Source organism: Limanda limanda, chromosome 15, assembly GCF_963576545.1.
Source record: "Limanda limanda chromosome 15, fLimLim1.1, whole genome shotgun sequence".
NCBI lineage: Eukaryota > Metazoa > Chordata > Actinopteri > Pleuronectiformes > Pleuronectidae > Limanda > Limanda limanda.
In genome coordinates this window covers 14,399,657-14,418,730 of record NC_083650.1, presented here as the reverse complement: position 1 = coordinate 14,418,730, position 19,074 = coordinate 14,399,657, and the positions used below count along the sequence as shown (strand labels likewise).

Sequence of the window (19,074 nt, the reverse complement as noted above, 5' to 3'; positions counted from 1 at the left end):
GGGAGATCTTGACACTCGGCGCTCACTGCCAGAGCTACGAGAATCAGGGAATCAATACTCTCGCTCTCTGTTCTTCCCACCTCGTCCACTCTCGTTCTCTCTCTACCGCTCGCATCCCTCCTCTGCTCTCTCCCTTCGACTGCGTCCTTCAGATTTATTTGAAAGAGGAGGTGGAGAGGAAGCGATGGGGATGTGGGTGCAGTGGATGTAGGTTAACTCCCCGGCAGAACAACCCGAGCAGAGGCGTATGCCCGTTCATATTTAGACGCCTCTGTCTCTTCATTCAGGTGAGACAGCTGCAGCGTGCGGCCTTCAACTCCATCACATCAGCGGAATCCAATAATGAAACGGACGGAATGGGTTTATCTCTGTACATGAGAATCCTTGTTTTTATGATTAAAGATATCGAATCCACTTGTTTATGAGACAAATGTCTGAGTGAAAGCCATAGGAGTAAATATTGATATGCTGTTTGAGTTTATGAGATTCCATCAGGTCTGACCTTTAGAAATCGTCATTATACGGCCAAACCAATAACTGCGAGGAACAAAATAAATGTTGGATTGCACCTAGATTGAGACTTTCAAAATCAAATGAAAGGGAACGGTGATTTATAATGTCATAACAGCACCATAAAATAATGTCATAGTCATCTGCTGTCCAAGGACAAACGCTGTGTGTGGTTCTGCAGCTCCACTGTGTCTGTTAAGCCGCCTCAAAGTCCCATCCTTCTTCCATCTTATGGAAATATCAACCCTCTGCTACACTTCTAAATGAATCGTGTGTGTGTTCGCAGTGCAGGTAAGCCGCTAAATCAACACTAAAATGAATTCATGTGTTACTGGGCATCGGCCTGCCTGCCAGGATTAGTGTGTAGGTCAACATTTTGATGTGGTCACGACCTGGTTGAAATCCAATAACATTACCAATTCATGGTGTCCTCCTGCAACACTTGGCTTCTTTTTCACCCGTGACGATTCAATGCGAGCTATGCGAGGGGGCTTACCGTGCAATTTAGCCGCCGTGATGAAAACTGACAGGTAGCTGGGCCGGGATGCCGGGAAGAAAAGGACACTGAAATCTCTGGAGATCTTTTCTCAGGGAGATGTCCTAAATAACGCAGGGTGTGCTTGTGATGGTTTTGACGTAGCAGTTGAGAATCGAAAAAAATACCAGCTTTTCTTACACAAATGGTATTTCCATAGTTTTGCTCGTGTGTTTTATTGTGGGAGGGTTCATTAGCTCGGGCGGAGTAAGGGTTACCGATGCAAAGAGCCTCATGCCCACAAGAAAGATGCAGCGATAGATAAGCGTATAAACAAGACGTACCTGTAGTTCACTCTATGAATGTACTTCCAAACATGCGAGAAGCGAAGGCTCGGGGGCTTGTAAAGCATCATTAATCTAAAGGTAAAGCGCTGAAGCCACAGTGAACACCACAACACAGCTCATTTATCTGCCTCAGCTCAGAGCTGCAGAGAGCAATGAGAGGAGCGGAGGAAACCTGGGGAGACAGCAGGGGGGACCATACACACACACACACACACACACACACACACACACACACACACACACACACACACACACACACACACACACACACAGAAAAAATGGACAAAGAAAATGTTGAGGATGAAACAAACAAAAAAAGCTTAAACATTGTTTAAAGATTCTGAGTACAGTGTCTCTCTAAAATAACTGAGGTGTCAGGGGAGAATTTACCTGAGTGTACCCGATGAAATAAAGCTATCGACTGACCTTGGCCCATGAACTGATTGAACCATCGAAGGGGACGTGGAGCAGGAAATTCCGACGTGACTCAGCCTAAGGTGCCCCAGCGCCTTCTTTAGCACTGTCATGGCGGTTTCGATCTCTGCGGATTGATAACGCTCCTCCTTAATGAGATGTCCAGCCCGAGCCGCGGCCCGCACGCGCTCGCTAACGCCCGGTCAGCAGTCTCATTCTGGCTGGACACCAGGTAATCTACAACCCTGCCGCTCTTAAATAACCATTGCACCGAAGCAGGTGGCTTTCCTCTAATGCACTGCGTTTGTACACTTCTACCCCGAATGCATGTGCCCCCCCCACCCTAATCCTGGGGCTGTGCGGGGGGGAGGGAGGCGGGGGGGAGGGAGGCGGGGGGGGCGCTGCTCTTCAGGGAGGATGCTGTGCTGCGCCTCTGGCCCCGGCGTTGTAGTGCAAGAGACACCTTCTCTGTGATAACCTGTCGGCACGTCTCTGCGGTGCGCCGCCGGTTTTCACATTGTTTTTCCTTTCTGTTCTAATTTGATGAATGCTCCCTGGCACACAACATGTCTCTTTGGAGACGAGCTGAAAGTCAGGAGGACACTGAAGGCATCTGAAGGGTTTATCCGCAGCATGCCTCCGCTGTCCCGGTAATGTATTCCACTGAGGACGCTCGCTGTTCTCTCTCTTTCTGCTCTCTACTTTTATTTTTTGTTTTCCCTATCGTAAGCCTTGTTTTTTTGTCCACACATATGTGAGCTCTTTTTTTTTGCAAACGCTCTTTCTCTTTCCATATACTGCAGATCAGTGACAATAATAAAAATTGATCTGTTTTGCTCAATGTCTATAATCTGTTGCTCATTAAGATCTGGTGCAAATCCCAATCATTTTTTTTTCCAGAATGCCAGAAAGTCTGTGCTGTTATCAGCCAGTAAAGTCTGGCTTGATTGGAAAATCGAAAAAAGAAAAAAAAATTATAGAGGAAATGGCTTAGTTGCACATTATCATCATCACATAAAAGCCCTTCCTGTCTGCTACACCAAAATCTCGCCTTATAACTTATCCTGATATGTGTCTGCGTGACTCCCTCTGAGAATCTTTGTCAAATGAACAAAATAAAATATATAAAAATGATAAAACCCCATTTACAAAATGTAATCTACTATTTTTATACTTTTCTTATACCACCTTTTATACCAGCAGAGCAGGTTTTCCTAATCGCTGTATGAAAATGGGATCCCGCTGTGCTTAGGAAACATCAGGATAATGGCGCATGTGTTTAGCTAAATAATTAGCCATATCAGAGCAGAGTAAAAAAAGAAATCTCCGACTCCCACAGGGTTGCTCATACTGTTCTTGGCTTAGCTCTCGTGTTTTTTTTATTGCCATTATCTCATAATAATCCTGAAGAAATCAAATCAAGGACGTATACTCAAGACTCCACTTTAGGCCAATAGGATGGGTGAGAATGTTATTTATATCCTGCCTGTAATTGGCACCGGCCCCTGAAGACACAGCTGCAAATGTGGCTCAAAGCAGCGGAGGAATCAGTATTCTGCTCCTGCTCCCGCTCAGACTGTGTGCCATTATTTCTCGTGCTGCCACTGATTTTCACTGATAGCGGCCTGCCAGTGTCCAGATCTGAACCGAGTCGTCGTCTGCACAGACTCACTGGGAGGAGTTTGTTGTCCTAAGCTTCACTTTTGCAGCAACACATCATTAGTGTGCCAGTGAGAGGGAGCGAGGGAGGGAACGAGGGAGGAAGGGAGGCGATGGGGAGCAGATAGAAAAGGCTCACGGTTAGACATGGGATGAAGAATGCCTCCCTAGTCTTACACTGAGCTCCACTCACCTAGAGGCTCCGATATACAAAGTATACAGAGAGGCAGTCCATGATAACCAAATGGAGGCGAGGCCGCTTTATGATCCAAACTCACACATGCACTGTTTACCCGTGGCAGATATCACACTGCTGCAGCAGCTCCTATCAGAACGCCTGATGACATCCAAGTATCTAAGTTAGCACCCTGGAACTAGGTCAATGTTGATGAATAATTTAGTCCCAGATGCTCAATAGATTCAAACTGAATAATGAAGGCGTGTGGGCCTGGAAGCCTGCGAGTTCAGCTCAGTGTATTGCCTGGCCTTCGCCCACACTCTTCCTGCTGCTGGTCTGCCAAGCTGTTAACATCATGGACTCACACAGATACAGACTTCGGCAAGACGGGGAGACAATGGAGGGGAATTAGAACTATCACAGCTCAGCTGGCCAACAAACACTGACGGATTGTTATAAATGGAGATATAAATCCATCCAACCGTCCATTATCTAGACCGCTTATCCTGGGGGGATCCCAGCGGACTTGGGGCTACACCCCGGAGAGATTGCCAGCGTATAAGAGGGGTGACAACCAGAAACAAACAAGCACTCACACTCACATTAGACCTCTTTCATACCTAAATTAGCTGGTATAGGCAGGTTTTCTACACGCTGGTAAACAGCCAGAAGAGTTTGCCTTTGGTTTGTTGTTCTGGTTTGTCAAATTCAAAGCCACAAACGCAACGTTTGCGTGCTGATTGTAGATAGAAATCAAATGTTAGTGGGTTTTTTGACCAGTGGAAAAGTGATTTTTTGATTCTCCTGCTAACCTAATCCCCATCTGCTTGTCTTTGACTGGGAGGAAGCCGGAGCACGAGGAGAGAAACCATGCAGTCATCCAACACTGGAGCCTTTCTGCAAGCTAGGTGACAGTGGTGCAACCCACTGCACCACCGTGCCGCCTTATCTTGTTGAAAACATCATGATTATTGTCAGGTGATTGAAAGTGGGAAGAAAAACCAGCTGGCTATGAAAAAAAATAATGAAATGAAGATGTTCTCTACTGTATCCTCACTGAGGAGGATTAACATCCGCATTTCTCTGCAAACGAACAGGGCTTCAGAAACAGTCACTGCCAAGAAATCATCAGTCAGCGAACAAATTAAAAATATATGTATTCACAGCAGAACCAAACAGGACTAGGTGCTTGAAGAGAAGTGTCGGGATGTTATTGAAATGTTGTCACCGGTGAAATGAGCGTTCCACTGAGCACAGATGGTTGCCGCGCCGTTTGTTCACTTACGAAATATAGTCCCGTCATTACTGCAAAGTTTGGCTATTAAACAAAATCTGTTTATGATTAAAAGCAGATGAGGAAACACGAGTCATCTGGACGTCACGCGGCTCTGACCTGCTTGGGAGTTAATATCCTGTGCTCTTATTAAGAAAAACAGAGGCGACAAACCCCAACAGTAAATCACTAAAAATGTATCATTTGGGAAAATAATAGTCACTATTGAGATAAACAGCTTTTGGGAATCTATTTAGAGAGCACTGAAACCACGCCGCACCCTCATTATTTTATGATAAACAACTTCACGGACTTTTATGACTCCAACACCGTTAGTTTAAAGAACATCTAAACACAAGGTCACATCTCAGTATTTGTTGTTCAGAGCTGTCAGCAATTACCTATGCATTATATTATATTGAATATAAGCAGAGTGGTTAAGTGATTCCTCAGAGCAACAGAGAACTCAACATAAAAAAGCTCAAAGGCAATTAACTCGGTGTAATTGGCGTCTACTTCTGTCTGTTTTGACTGCTTGTGTGAGCCACAGTGTAAAAACCGGCCGCGCTTGGACAGCTGTTTTCATTTGCTAAGTTATGAGACGCTGTCCCTGATGGGAGAAGAGCTTTTGCTTTATTTAAAACCAAGCAGCTGTTGCTGCAACTGGACCTCGGGCTGAGTATCGGAGTGTCATTAAAAAAAGAATGGTCGGAGGCTCTCCATCTCCTCCCCTGGTACCCACATGTTCCTGTCTTGCCATACATCTTCCTCGGGGCTTGAGTCACCGCACCCCAGACAGTCTAACAAGGTGCTGGGAGGCATCTCCACACACACAGCCACACACACACACACACACACACCTGCTACACACACCACAGCGCAGAGTGAGGCAACATACAAGCGTAGTTTCACACAGAAACACAAACACATGCCCAGGCAAACTGGTAATGGCATTTCCATTACAGCCAGGACCATGAAATCAATTCCAAATTAGGACTAAAAAAACGCATTCAATAGGAACAGAGATTATAGGAAATACATTTATTTTGATTATGTCTGATAAACATCAACAGTCTGGTGAATTCAATTTTCACAGAATTAGCAGTGTTGATAATATATGTGTGTGCGTGTCTGCAAGAAGAGCATTGGATTTCATTATAAGTGAAGGGTGTCGAGCTTTCGGAGTGTGATGAAGAATTTCTAATAGTGGTGGTGAAGTCAAGGAAACAAATACAGTAAAATACAGCCGTTTCAGTGTGTGGAGTACAATGAGCGCTGAGAATGACAGAGCGGTGACAGGTCAACAAGGCTGGCCCCCAAAAAGCTTCAGCTGTGTAAAATGAAAGGCCACACGGTCAAGAGAGGGATACAAAGGGACCGGAAGGGGGGGGGGGGTCTGATGGAGGGGCATTGAGGTGTGCCGTACCAGAAGATGGTAATTACAGAGCAGCTTAGAAATGTACACACGCCTGTGCCCTTAAAAAAAATGCACGCTCCCTCCTGGGGGACCCGGAGAATACACTGAGCTTGTGTGTGGACTCCTTTGAATGTGCTCCCTTCGAGGCACCGCTGCTGCACTTTGTAGATGCTCCTCAGGTCGTCCCCCCCCCCCCCCCCCCCCCCGAGGACCCCGATCAACGCACTTTCCCGGGGAACAGTCGCCTGCGTGGCCTTCATGAAAATTCAACACTGAGTTCATGATACGCACGACACCCGAGGCCCCGGGGAACCAAGGTAACCGGGGGAAAGTTGTCTGGCTGCGTGGGCGGAAAAACACAAAGTTCCATTTCCCATTCGGCGTCTCTGGCATCGCACTGTCACCATGTCAATCAGTGACTCAGAGTGAACCATGTGTGACTGATGCCCCAATTTGTCCTCTCGTATGGCTCCAGACTCCCGGCGCCGTGTGATAATCTGTTGATATTTTGATTTCTAATTAAGCTCGTTGCTTATTATTTATCGTCCGCGTAACGTATAAATAATGCGCGCGCAATATGGACAAGTGCTGGAGTCACCTCGCGGAGCAGCGGGGGGGGGGGTTCACATTGAGCGGCTGCCATGTAGCATACAGCTCCTAGGCTGGATGCCTTCTATTGTAGCTACATGCTCTAAATGATAAAATCTTAATATGAAATTCACAAGACACTATCTGCCTCCATCTACCTCCTACGCCCCCCCACCCCCCCTCTTGTTCTCTGTTCTCTCATTTCCCCTCTCCTCTCTCTCTCGCCTGTGCATAAACAAACGCTCCACGGCAGTATACTGTATTACATGGTCGACTTCGTCCCTCCCCCTTATCCTGGATTTCGCACTCCTCAGATAAACGAAATCTGTCGGCATTGAAGCATTCCCCCCCCCCCCCTCTGGATGCCCTGATATTTTCCGTTATCTGAAATCGAATCGGGCGTCTCTGTGCACATCTGTAGCTCTCCGTGGTGGTAATCTGGCCTGAGAGCACAGAGCTGCCCAGGAGGAATACCGCTAAAGGTAACCTGGGGAGTGAGGGAGGAATAACAATTACCAGAGGACGGCGTGTAATCACGGCGCTTTCGATCAAAACGCGGACATGCAACTTGTCATTTCTTTGGTGGGAAGTGGGGGGTTAATTTTGGCCCGACTCAAAGCAAGTGTGCGATTCTTCTCTTTCATGTTCCCTTCCTGCAAAGTCTAAAAATAGATGACAAATCTAAGCATGTTGCTGCGTGTGTGTGTGTGTGTTTTTTTTTTATGAAAGAGAGCGCAGGAAAGGAGGAGATTTGCCGCCTGGCCACAAATCACTATCTTTCTGACTTTACCTGGTTCTTGACATGCGGTCCCAGTCCCTCATCAGGTGACAGGAACAAATTTGTCATCCTAATATAGATGCCACAACTTGTGAGATGAATGTACTCGGCTCTAATTCCCCGGTGTAACGTTTGCAAAAACATGACATGAGGAGGGAGGAAGAGCGGCTTTGCCCTACAACAAGCAGACCAGGTCGCCTGTGGCTCCGGCACAGCGTCATCACAATCAGATTCCTGTCCTGCAGGTCTGGATGTGTCACTCACAGAGGGCCGAGCGTGACCGCCATGATCTAATGAGCAACGCCCTCGTGAGAGGAAACAAAAGAGACGGTAACACATTTCAGGAAAAAAATCACCAGTCTGTGCGGCAGCTCAGGATTCACGGCACGGCTTCATCTGCGCTTAATTAATTATTCAAACTGTTTAAACTTCTTCTTTTCAATTTGGACTTGTTATTCAGCGCTGAGATTTTCAGAGAAAGAATTGAATGCAGGTTACAGGAGTTGGAGAAGAATGTTATCACTCTCCTGCCGCTTGACGATTGAGTTTTATTCCTCTCCCAAGGCCATTTCTCAGTCGCTCTCTGTCATGTCTACTTATTTGACAAAAGACTTTATTTACTGGCATGACTTGATTTCTCATCTCCTGGAATATGTTTTACCTGCATTAAATCTGACATCCCTAAACTTACCCTCATTACCTCCGCCAAGGAAGTTATATTTTCATCTGTATATGTTTGCTTGTTTGTTAGTGAGCTAGATTACACAAAAACTACTGAATGAAAACCACCAAACTTGGTGAAAGGATGTGGTATTGCTCAGGGAAGAACCCATTAACTTAAATTTGAAAATAACTTTTCAACATTTTCCTAGAACTGGAAGGTCAATCAGGGAAACCACGTCTAAGTTTAATATATCAGAATTTTTGGCATCAAAATCCATGAAGTATTCGATGAGAAATCAATACAAATGTTGAAAAACAAACTTCACACAACGTTTATATAAAGAAGAAACATTCATGGATCTGATCCAAATTTAATTGGTTCTTTGCTGAAACGTCCTTTCATCAAGTTGGATAGAAATCAGGAGTTCTTGTGTTATTCTACTGACTGACAGAACACATCTATCAGTGTGTGAAATGCGGTGCAGCTTAATTGAGTCGAAGCGGACTGAGGAATGCGCTCTACTGAGTGACATTCTGGTGCTGAACATCAAATCAAGATGGCGGCTACAGTTCCCTGTTAATCTCAGGCTCTCTGTAGCTGCAGACTCAATTACCAGAGTCTATCTTGAGATATAGATGTTCTCTCCACGAGTCGATAACCTGTAGCTGTAAAGGTTTACTGATACAGGTAATTTCACGACTGAGAGGATCAATTATTGAGTTTATCTGAGGATAAAACCAGCTCATGAATTCTGCTTTGGTGACAACAACATTTAAAAAATGTGACTCGCAGTGCTTGTAACCCAAGAGGCTTTTAGATGCATGAGCCATGTGCCTGACACTTTCTGCCAGATTCTGCAATGAGCTGTGGGCACAGAGACACGCTCCTGGATATACAGTAATGTATAAAGCTGGCGATTGTGAAATCTCGCAGGTGGGAGCCATGCACACGTAGGACAAACTGTATCCTGTGTTCAACAGTTGATCCGGGACTATTTTTTTTCTGTTTCTACAAATCCTAACAGCAAATGTCCTGGGAGACGACAATATGGTCTATAAAACAAGCTGTAAAGCTGTCAGTGTCTCCTCCACGCACAAGGCGACACTTTACTAAACAACAGAGATAAACAGTCACACTGCGTAGGTTTCATTCTTGTTGTCCAAACAGACTTAGTGGGACAATCTGTGGTCCTCTGTGACGCTGCCAGCACTGTGAAACCTGCAGAAAACAAACTCTCCTTTGTTGACTGGCCTAATAATAGAAGCCAGTACGATCATCTTAGCGGCGGCAAATTTCTAAACCTTTAAAACCGAGCGAGCAGACAAGAGGCGACGAAAGGAAGACAAGACGTCCCGGTGCCTCAGCTGGCGAATCATCTACCTGCTGCACACGAGCCTGTCGCTGCTGTCAACCACCCGAATGGAAAAACAATGCAAAACATTCATCACATCATGTGAACACGCGTCGTGTGGCATGTGCGTGTTCACCCCTGCCAAGGTGGACTGGATCAGCGAGACACACGGACTCTATGAGCAGAGCTCCGTGTTGAAGGGCAGTTTCCGTAATGGTCCCCTGGTGAGGCTGAGATGATGGATATGGTCTGTCGCCGGGAGTGAACGCAGCGGGCCCGGGGCCGCCGCAGGTCTACGGCGCTAACCCCACCGCCATCTGTCAGCACTGGGTGGGCACAAACCCATGACCAGGACTGGGAGAGCACACACACACCCACACACACACACACCAGGACCCCCAACGCACATACCTCACTTTGGTGGCTAGGTCGGCGAGACAGACAACCGCTGCTCAGGACAGAGGTCCCAACACACACACAACCTGTTTCTGCTCTCGTCAAATGAGTGTTCCTATAAGTCATGTGGCTATCGAGTTATCCACCCTGGCCTTTCTGTTGCTGGTGACACCGGCTGTTTTCATAAGGGGAATAAAAGACAATAAATATAATAAAACCAGCAAAATCAATATCGCAACTGTGACTGAGGTGAGTCATTCCATCGTCTTTGCTTCTCCTCCTGAAGCTTACAGAGGAGACCCAGTGGCATGATGGACAATCCCATACATCTGCATTGCAGGGGAAATCTTATCCCATGGATGTTTTCTTTCTGTGAATAATTGAAGGCACCACAACCTCACAGGACACTGACACTAAACACTGCAGAGGCAATGAAGCGGCTTTAGCATCCTGAACGAAATGAGACTCGCCCAACACGACTGAACTGTTGTTGTCCCTGTTAATGGACATATGTGTTTTCTTTGTAACCTCTCAGTCTCTTTATGCAGGTGTCTGTTTTTTTTAATCGGTGAGCACGCAGAGGTAGGAATCACGGATGGAAAGAAAGGTTTGGTTTTCTTCTTATAACAAGATCTGCCTCGAGATGAGTCGAGGGGAAACAGTTCCACTTGGTTAGCGATGTGACGAGCAATGTTCCCATTAATAGAAATAAGAAAAGGAGTCTGGAGGGGGAGAAAAAGTACAATCACCTCCGCAAATCAGTAATTTCCCATTTAGCTCCACACAGGGCAGGAATATTAATGTCGCTAAATTGGCTCTGATTATATTCTGAGAAGAATCGACAAATTCCAACTGTATTATGATTTAGCTTGTGTTGTGTGTGTTTTTATGCGTCTTTTTGAGGATGAGCATGAAGTTGGATTTTTGAATAACTGTGTCTTTGTCAAGATAGCTAAATAACTTCCTTAAACTTGATGAACCTCACAGAAAAATCTCTCCGCATAACTTTAAAAGCAGTAATACAAAAGCTAATATTAACTTTCCATAGAGTGCAATCAAAAAAATGATCTGGGGTAAACATGAATAACAAGAGAGAAAATGTGTGAGATTTGATCTAAAATGCCAGAAAAAGATGAGAAGTGAACTGATATTAGAGCATCCGTGTTATTTTGAACCTTTTTAGAAATCACTGTTTCCCATTTTCATGTCACTTTCATTCTAATGGGATGTGGATTTACCCATACATCTGCTGGGAATGAGCCGGGCAGACTGCTTTTCATTTAACTGTCATGTGTTACCACTTGTTGTCAAATTGCATATTATTTAGCGGCAACATCCTGGTATTTTTCCCTACGTCTCCGTGAATCTCCGGTAAAAACAGAAAGTAATTGAAGACACCTAAAAAAGCACAGCAACTGGCAGATCAACAGGCTATCATTTACTCAGCGGTGTGCCTATGAAGGCTGACACGGCACACACACACACACACACACACACACACACATGCACCTACACACACACACACACACACACACACACACACACACACACACACGCACCTACACACACACACACACATGATAATGACTCCTAATGCCATGAAATAAGCAACCAGAGTAAAAATAAGCTTTGATTTCTGCAGTAAAATGAGCAGGAACATTGACTGCCTCACATTCAGGATGCACTCCACTCTTTCAAATACTCAAATAATTTCTAGGTTTGTTGAAGAGCAAAGTGCCTTTGGATTAATTGCCTGTCAATCAAACACACACACACACACTCACACAAAACTGGACCGTTGAGAGCTGTCTGTTGCTTAGTAACTTGGTCAAAATTGAAATTGAAATGCACGGAGACTGTTGACCATCTTAGAGAAGGAAACAGAAACAACAAAATGGCTGATCCTGTAGTACAGCAGAGGCAACTGACAGAGTGGTGTCAATTTTGGTTAAAGAACTACAGGAAGATGAAACAAGAACCGAGAACTATACTACAGTTTACGTTTTTCAAGGCTCCTGACAAGAGGTTATTTGGTTCCTGAGGTGGATTACAGCTACAAAAGAATCGCAGTGACCTGAGCGAAATACTTAACTGAAGGGTTTCCCTGACTCTAATGCTGCAGCAGAAACACTTTAACACAGTCAAAGATTTCCTTTTAGCTGTATAAAGGGGCGGACCTAGGGGCGGGTCCAGGTGGGCACTGGCCCCAGCTTGTGTTTGATTCGAAGTGTCACTTACTAACAATATTGACAATATATATCTAAGCTTTTCTCAAGTACACATTTCGCTTGAACACAAAAAATATCAAAAATATATTCAATGATTGAAAGCTATAGAGCTAACAGCAAACAAGGGATGACCTAAATGTGCACCTCACTGAATCAGAAATCGAGCATGGATGTTGGACTCGTAATTGGCCCGTGGTGTAAAATGCTCCTTTATGGCACTTGACTGAGAAAGTCCTATATCCGCAACTGGCTGTATCTCTACACGGGTTTAAATCCATGAAGCTGAAGGATTGATGATGGTCTTTTCATATTCGGCTATTAGAGAGAGAGTTTCTCGCGGCCCAATCAAAGTCAGTCAAATTATAAAAGCAGATATTACATCTCTCACACTCAATAAAGACTAAGTCATCTTTGAGCTCACGTCCAAGGAGTGCAGGATATAACAGAATTAAAGAACCTGCAGTGGGCATGTGTGCAGTTGCCTTGAGGACTGCTTAATACCCAAGATAAGTCTAAGGTCTGAACATTGATGCATGCAGGATTAGTATTAAATCTAGGCTGTGCAGAATTAATGCAGCCTTAGCTTGTAAAACAATAATCCCCACCGGTATCGGGACAATCACAAAAATCCCTAAAGGTAGAACCGGATACAATAAAGAGACATAATGTACAGTGTGTCTAATGTAATGTAAAGGAGATAAGCTGCAGACTGGACGGTTATGGGGTACTAAGTTCCAGAGGATTTTTCACCGCAAGATCACTGTGACACTAAGTTTATTATAGTGTGTTTGTGAGAGCCGGAGAGCGAGGAGAGGAGGTGCCCAAGCATCGCAGCAGTGCAGCGTGTCAAATATTCGATTATCCCTGTGAATTATAAAGAGGGCCGGGTTTCTGCCCCTCGTCTCGGGGACCAAGTCAAACAGAGCCACTACAAGCCAGTTCAGCCGGAACTGAACCATGTGCTGGGAGTGCAAATGAAATGGCCCGCACAATGTGTTTTGAATGTCCCTCTCTTCCCTTGAGCAGCCATTACACCCACCTCACCTAGGGTTAATTCAGAAACGGAGGGGCCAATTGGCTATTTGGCGGCGATGATGTGACATAGTGGCCGTTTATTCTCCCGGGGAGTGGGCAATAATCTGCATTTCTCGAATTTTCCAAGAACAACAAGCCATAAAAAAAGAGATTGTAAGTCGCATAAAGGTTATGAAAGAAACACGGCAAGCATGAAACGACAGATATTACCGATGTGTTTAAGAAATGGCACTTTGGCCTGAGCAGTGTATTAGACAATGCTTCAAATGTTGTGTTTGAGAGATTATTGTCTGTTTTTACAGTCAAGGTTGATCGAGCAGAGACAATTTCCATCTTGAATAAAATATCTTGACTACTGGATGAACTGTTTAACCGACTATTGAATGCAGATATGAAATGTTCCTTGAAGACAAAATCTGATCCTTTGTTTGAGCCCTTCACTTCCAATTTATTGCCATGGTCAAATCGGTTTATGTCCAAAGACAAACATCGACGTGCTCAGTTTTATTCTGTTGAGCTAATAAACATAAACATAAATCATAAACATGCTAAATATTTATATGTTCGCATTGTAACTATTGTAATGACACAAATAATCAATATCATGTTGACATTATGATTTTATATCGATAATAATATTTATTAACCTATACATACACATACACATATTCTTCAACTCCTAACAAATCTGAGTGGTTGATGTATATGAAATTTGTGTTTACTTACGAATAAATTCCCAAACCAAGGTCACCTTTGTGTAACACCACTGTTCTAACCACATAACACCATTGCTTTACTGTGTTTGCCTTCTGGAGTATTCTGTCCCCGTGTCTCTCCGTGACGCCGGAGCCAACAACACCTACTTTAGAGGAAGCTCCTGCAGACAGCACTGATGGTGGATGGCAGCCTCACACTAGGACCACTCGTAAGATTTATATACTGTATGTGTGCTGGCCAGGGTTGATAATACACAGCGGCTCAGATGAGGATCCATCACTGTCAAGAGCTCTCAATGGCTCTTCTAGATAGCAGGCTTTCAAGATTTTTTCATTTTTTCTTATTTTGCTGAGGGGATAACAGCTACATCGGGCGCTATCTCTCATCCTTGAGTGGGTTTGATTAAACATCACCTGGTATTAAAAGCTACCACTCTGCAGTTTGACGTGTCACTCCATTTTGTTTTCTAGCCCTCGGAAAAGCATGTGTTGGGTAATTACTGCAAAACATTATGATCCTTTCCCACAATTACACCTATTTTTTACGGTTATGGTTGAATGAACGTTAGCGAAAAAGTACAATGTCAGCAGAGTTTCTACAACTTTTTCTTACAAATTAAACTGATAGATATATTGTGTTGGCGGCCACGGGGACAGATTAATGAGAGGTAGGTCACTGAACTGCTGAGAGGGCAATGACCATTGGCAGCTTGTGTCACCATTAGACCTGTGTGGGTTGGCAGTTTGGGCTCCAAATTGACAAATCAGCAGATACTGAGCTGCTATATCTCTAAATATATTCTCTCCAATTACCACCAAGTTTTCTTCTTTGGGTGCAATACGTGAAAACGCGTATTTCCCCTTAACAACAGACAAATGAAGATGTGGAAGAGATAGTCCAAATCGTACGGGTAGACAAGGGGAGGGAGTAGCACTTCCATGGTGCGTATGGACAGTAGCTGGTGCGTTGTTTGTGAAGGAGCATTATGGTTTAATTGGATGTGACCAGGCACTGCTACAGGGAGCAAACACTTCATTAAGACATGACAGTCAGGCCCGTACAGTAAGCTACCACCCCCACACAGGGCAGTGAGCAAACAGCCACTTCAGGGAATATTTGACACCTAAGAGCCAAGTGTAGAATGTTTTAGTCAGTGAACCTGAAGATCAAAATAAAGGCCGGGTGGAGGTCTCACTGTGACTATCTCTGTATAGTAGTGGGTTATACAATCTGACATTTTATCAATTTAATTATCCCTTAAGAAAACGCATTTCTTTTACTCTATTGAAATAAAAAATTCCGACTCATTCAGCTTCTTTTTCCCATGGTGCATTTCTTCATCAGCGCGCTCTACGATGATAGCCTTCACTAATAAAGCATAAGTGGACACCCAGTGGTTTGAGATGACTGACATTAATGTTACCCATAAGCCAAGGCCCTCAGTATTCAATAACAGTATAACCCCAGTCGAGCATTCAGATAACTTTTTGATGGGACACCTGAGACGGTCCACTCCCCCCAGACCCTTCAAAAATCATTACACTAATGATCATTAGCCCTGACTCTGCCCTCCAGGAGATAAGTGGACCATTGCAAAAAGACAAATCCTGTACAGAGACGGATTCACATGGGAGACTTTTATTGTGTTGGCCTTTTGACCGTTTTCTTTTTCTTGCATAACAATAACGAATAGTGTTTAGTCAGGTCACCATCTGGGATCGAACCCCTGACCCTCTGGTTAGTGGACGACCCGCTCTACCTCCTTAGTCACAGCCGCATGATACATCTGTATTATTGAAATACTGTCGACATCATCTGTTACAGAGTTTGCGTCCCTCTATCAAATCTTCAGCTGTTTCTGACTCACTCTATCTCTGACAAAAAAATAAAAAAAACTGTTAATTCAAATTTAATCAAATTAATTAGGTGGTGCGTCGACGAAGGTAGAAGAAAAATATCATTAAAATAGGTTCTGCTGCTCCTGACCTACAAACACAGACGAGGGAGATGTTGGTGGAGGTCTTAGTATCGTGCCGCATTTGTTTAGCCCACTTTGTTAATTCCCACATTTGAGTTCCCTCATCTAATTTGAAGGATCAAATCTTTGTTTTTACTAAGTTACACAGCCCACATTTCTTATTTCATTTGGAAACACATAAATTATGGAGCCTGAAGACGCTTTATCTGCTGTTTCCAGGTGACTGTAAGGAGTAACACTGCAAGCAACCAGAGCTTACACCAAATGACTTTAACTTGACTAATATATATTTTTATCTCTGCTGTTCTCCTGTCTTCACCTCCCAATGTCAGACAGGACTGAGACATCAGATATCTTTTTTTTTATCATTTTTTCAAAATCCTGAGATACATTTTTCACAGCACCAATTTTACAGAGCCTCAGGAGCCTTATACGTCACCGCCAGTTCTCGCTATTCTATTACAGACGAGGCCAACCGCACTGAAAACGTACATGTCCTATTAATGTAAGGCTCTTAGGACACAGTCACTGAGTTGCGTCCGCCATCTGAGGGGAGATGGAACAGCTGGACAATGCTGAAAACGCTGAGTATTCAAGAGAGAGGACAGTGAATGCACCATCTCCTTTTACATCGAGCAGACATGTGGTTCTAAGTGCAGCGTCCTGAGAAAGCGATGAGCCTCTGTGGGTCACGTTGAATCAACCCGAACACGCTGACATCCAACGTGCACGTTTATGCAAGCCTCATTCATCTCTCCGCCTACATTGCTCTGCAACTCTTTAATCCAGAGACCTTTTTTCTTCTCTTTGAATGCATTAGATAACACCCATAGCAACACAGTTTGCCTTGACTCTTCTCCTCCGCCTCAGTCTTTATGTTCCACTTTTAAAAGGTGAGCAGTAACACCTATCTTGAAAATGCCTTTTAGCAGACAAGTATCAGCACCCGAAGCCTTGTTGTAAACTTCTAAAACAAGAGGCACAAGGAGACCTTGGGCTCCCAAAAACTCTTGAGACCGCCCTGTACACGGCTTACATCAGAAACAAAAGCTGTGCACATCATTTCTACAGGGTGAACACTTATTGACGAAACAGTTGAAGCAGAGTCTGATTAGCATGGAGGATAAATGTCAGAAATACCAAATTCAGAACACAGCCAAAGAACAAAATAAGTAATAGGTGTAGAAATCCTGCGCATGTAGCATACCCCTGTAACAGGCCGCATTTTGGAATTGTCACAGTCATTTATATCACTTTATTTCTCTCCAGATGAAACGGCCAGAGAGAGACGGGCATCCATCTTGTCGAGCCTGTTCCTTTCTGCCAATCTCCCTCAGCTCCCTGGTGGCAATTTATAACACTGCATGGAGCTGGGATATAATTATAGTCTCTTGTCTGATATTTCGCCTGCATTACACGCTCCTTGCAACGGTTCAGGAGCCACGCTGAGCCCCAGAGAAAACCATTCCACTGGATCAATATTTATGATTGTATTATTTGTCAGCATCTGCCGACCCTTTCGCAAACTGTTGATGGTCTCAGGTCAGTAACAGAGGGAGAGACAGTAACATGGGGTCTTTACTGCTGTTGAGATGAATTCTGTCGGAGTTTCTCATTTCATAATATGAGGTGTGGGCTCAACAGTATGCTTAAACAAAAGGAAAACAACACTGAGGCACTGTTATTCTTTGACTATGATTGATCCTTTTTAAAAGATCCAAATTAAAAATACATACGAAAGTCTAACGTGCAGGTTCATTATATTAATTTGGAGCGTGTCTAATATATCAAAAATTTAGATTTTTTGTCTCAAAAAAAAGTCTTAAAATCAAATAATTTTGATTGTGTGTATATTTTTCAACATGAAGTTTAAAAACCCGCCTCCCCTTGGGAGGATACTATAATCTTCCTTTACCCAATCGGATTAATCCAAAATGAGTTAAATCCAAAATGATTTTAAACTATATGTGTAAAAGCTGATAAGCTCTGATTAAAGGCTCTTTTTAGTTAACGCCTATGCTTCATTTAAGCCACTGCTTCAACCGCAACTGACACACATTTTAACTCTGAATGTGTTTTCCCTGCATGTTTGTGAGTTTTGAGTTAGATCATCCTCACATCCTATTAAGACTAATTTGAGAACTTCATATCTTGTAAAGTAATGAACAGTTTATTTACTGAGAATACTACAACAGATGATCTTTGGCAGCATATTAATTAAAGGTCCAGTGTGTAAGATTTAGGTGAAAGGGATCTATTGGCAGAAATTGAATATTAAATAATCCAATTGCTGGTCACTGGTGTGTTTCATCGAAATGGAACCAATTATTGTTTTCTTTACCCTAGAATGGGTATTTTATATTTAAATACTTTATATTTACATCAGGAGCGGGTCCTCTACATGGAGGCTGCCATGTTTTTAACAGTAGTCCAGACTGGACAAACTAAAACCTGTTGAGTTTTAATGACAACTGAAGGCTACTAAAGGTTATCTTTCAGGTTTGGAAGGGGAGGTTGAGGTGAGGAGTAATCAGCTGCAACATGCAACTTCACCACAAGATGTCACTAAATTCTACACACTGCACCTTTAAAGCACGTGCCTCTGTTATCACTGAAGTTGTTTATTGGCTTGTTTACACAGGAGGTAGATTTCCTTTGGGCCATGACACACACTAGTTTTGTTCTGCACTAACAGCACGTGAGGGCCTTTCCTACATCCTGTCTACCATCTTTGTTGCGATAAAAAAACATTTCAAACAACATTTCTTGGTGACCTAAATGAGTCAAAACGATGTGTGGAGGTATTCCTACTTCATAATAAAGTTCTGTCAACGTGGCTAATTCCCAGAGCGACGACGTGGTAAATAAAGTCACTGGTTTGTTTTGAAAATGCACAAAATGTAACACAAATAAGTTATTTTATTAAATGTATTCAAACTAAGACACATTTCTTAATGGCATTATATTATCCTTCAGGAACAATTTCAGATTTAAAATCCATGGCTGCCGCTGCTGTTGGGTTTTGCGTGAGGTGTAACAGGAAGTGTCTTCTGTTCGGGGCAGTGA

The 19,074-nt window shown here is 43.7% G+C and overlaps 1 protein-coding gene across 3 annotated transcripts in view; it reads right to left on the bottom strand.

The window, feature by feature from the left end:
- LOC133020538 (neurexin-1a-like) overlaps positions 1–19,074 on the bottom strand; it is a 253,681-nt gene that overhangs the window by 17,099 nt on the left and 217,508 nt on the right. The window lies entirely within an intron of this gene.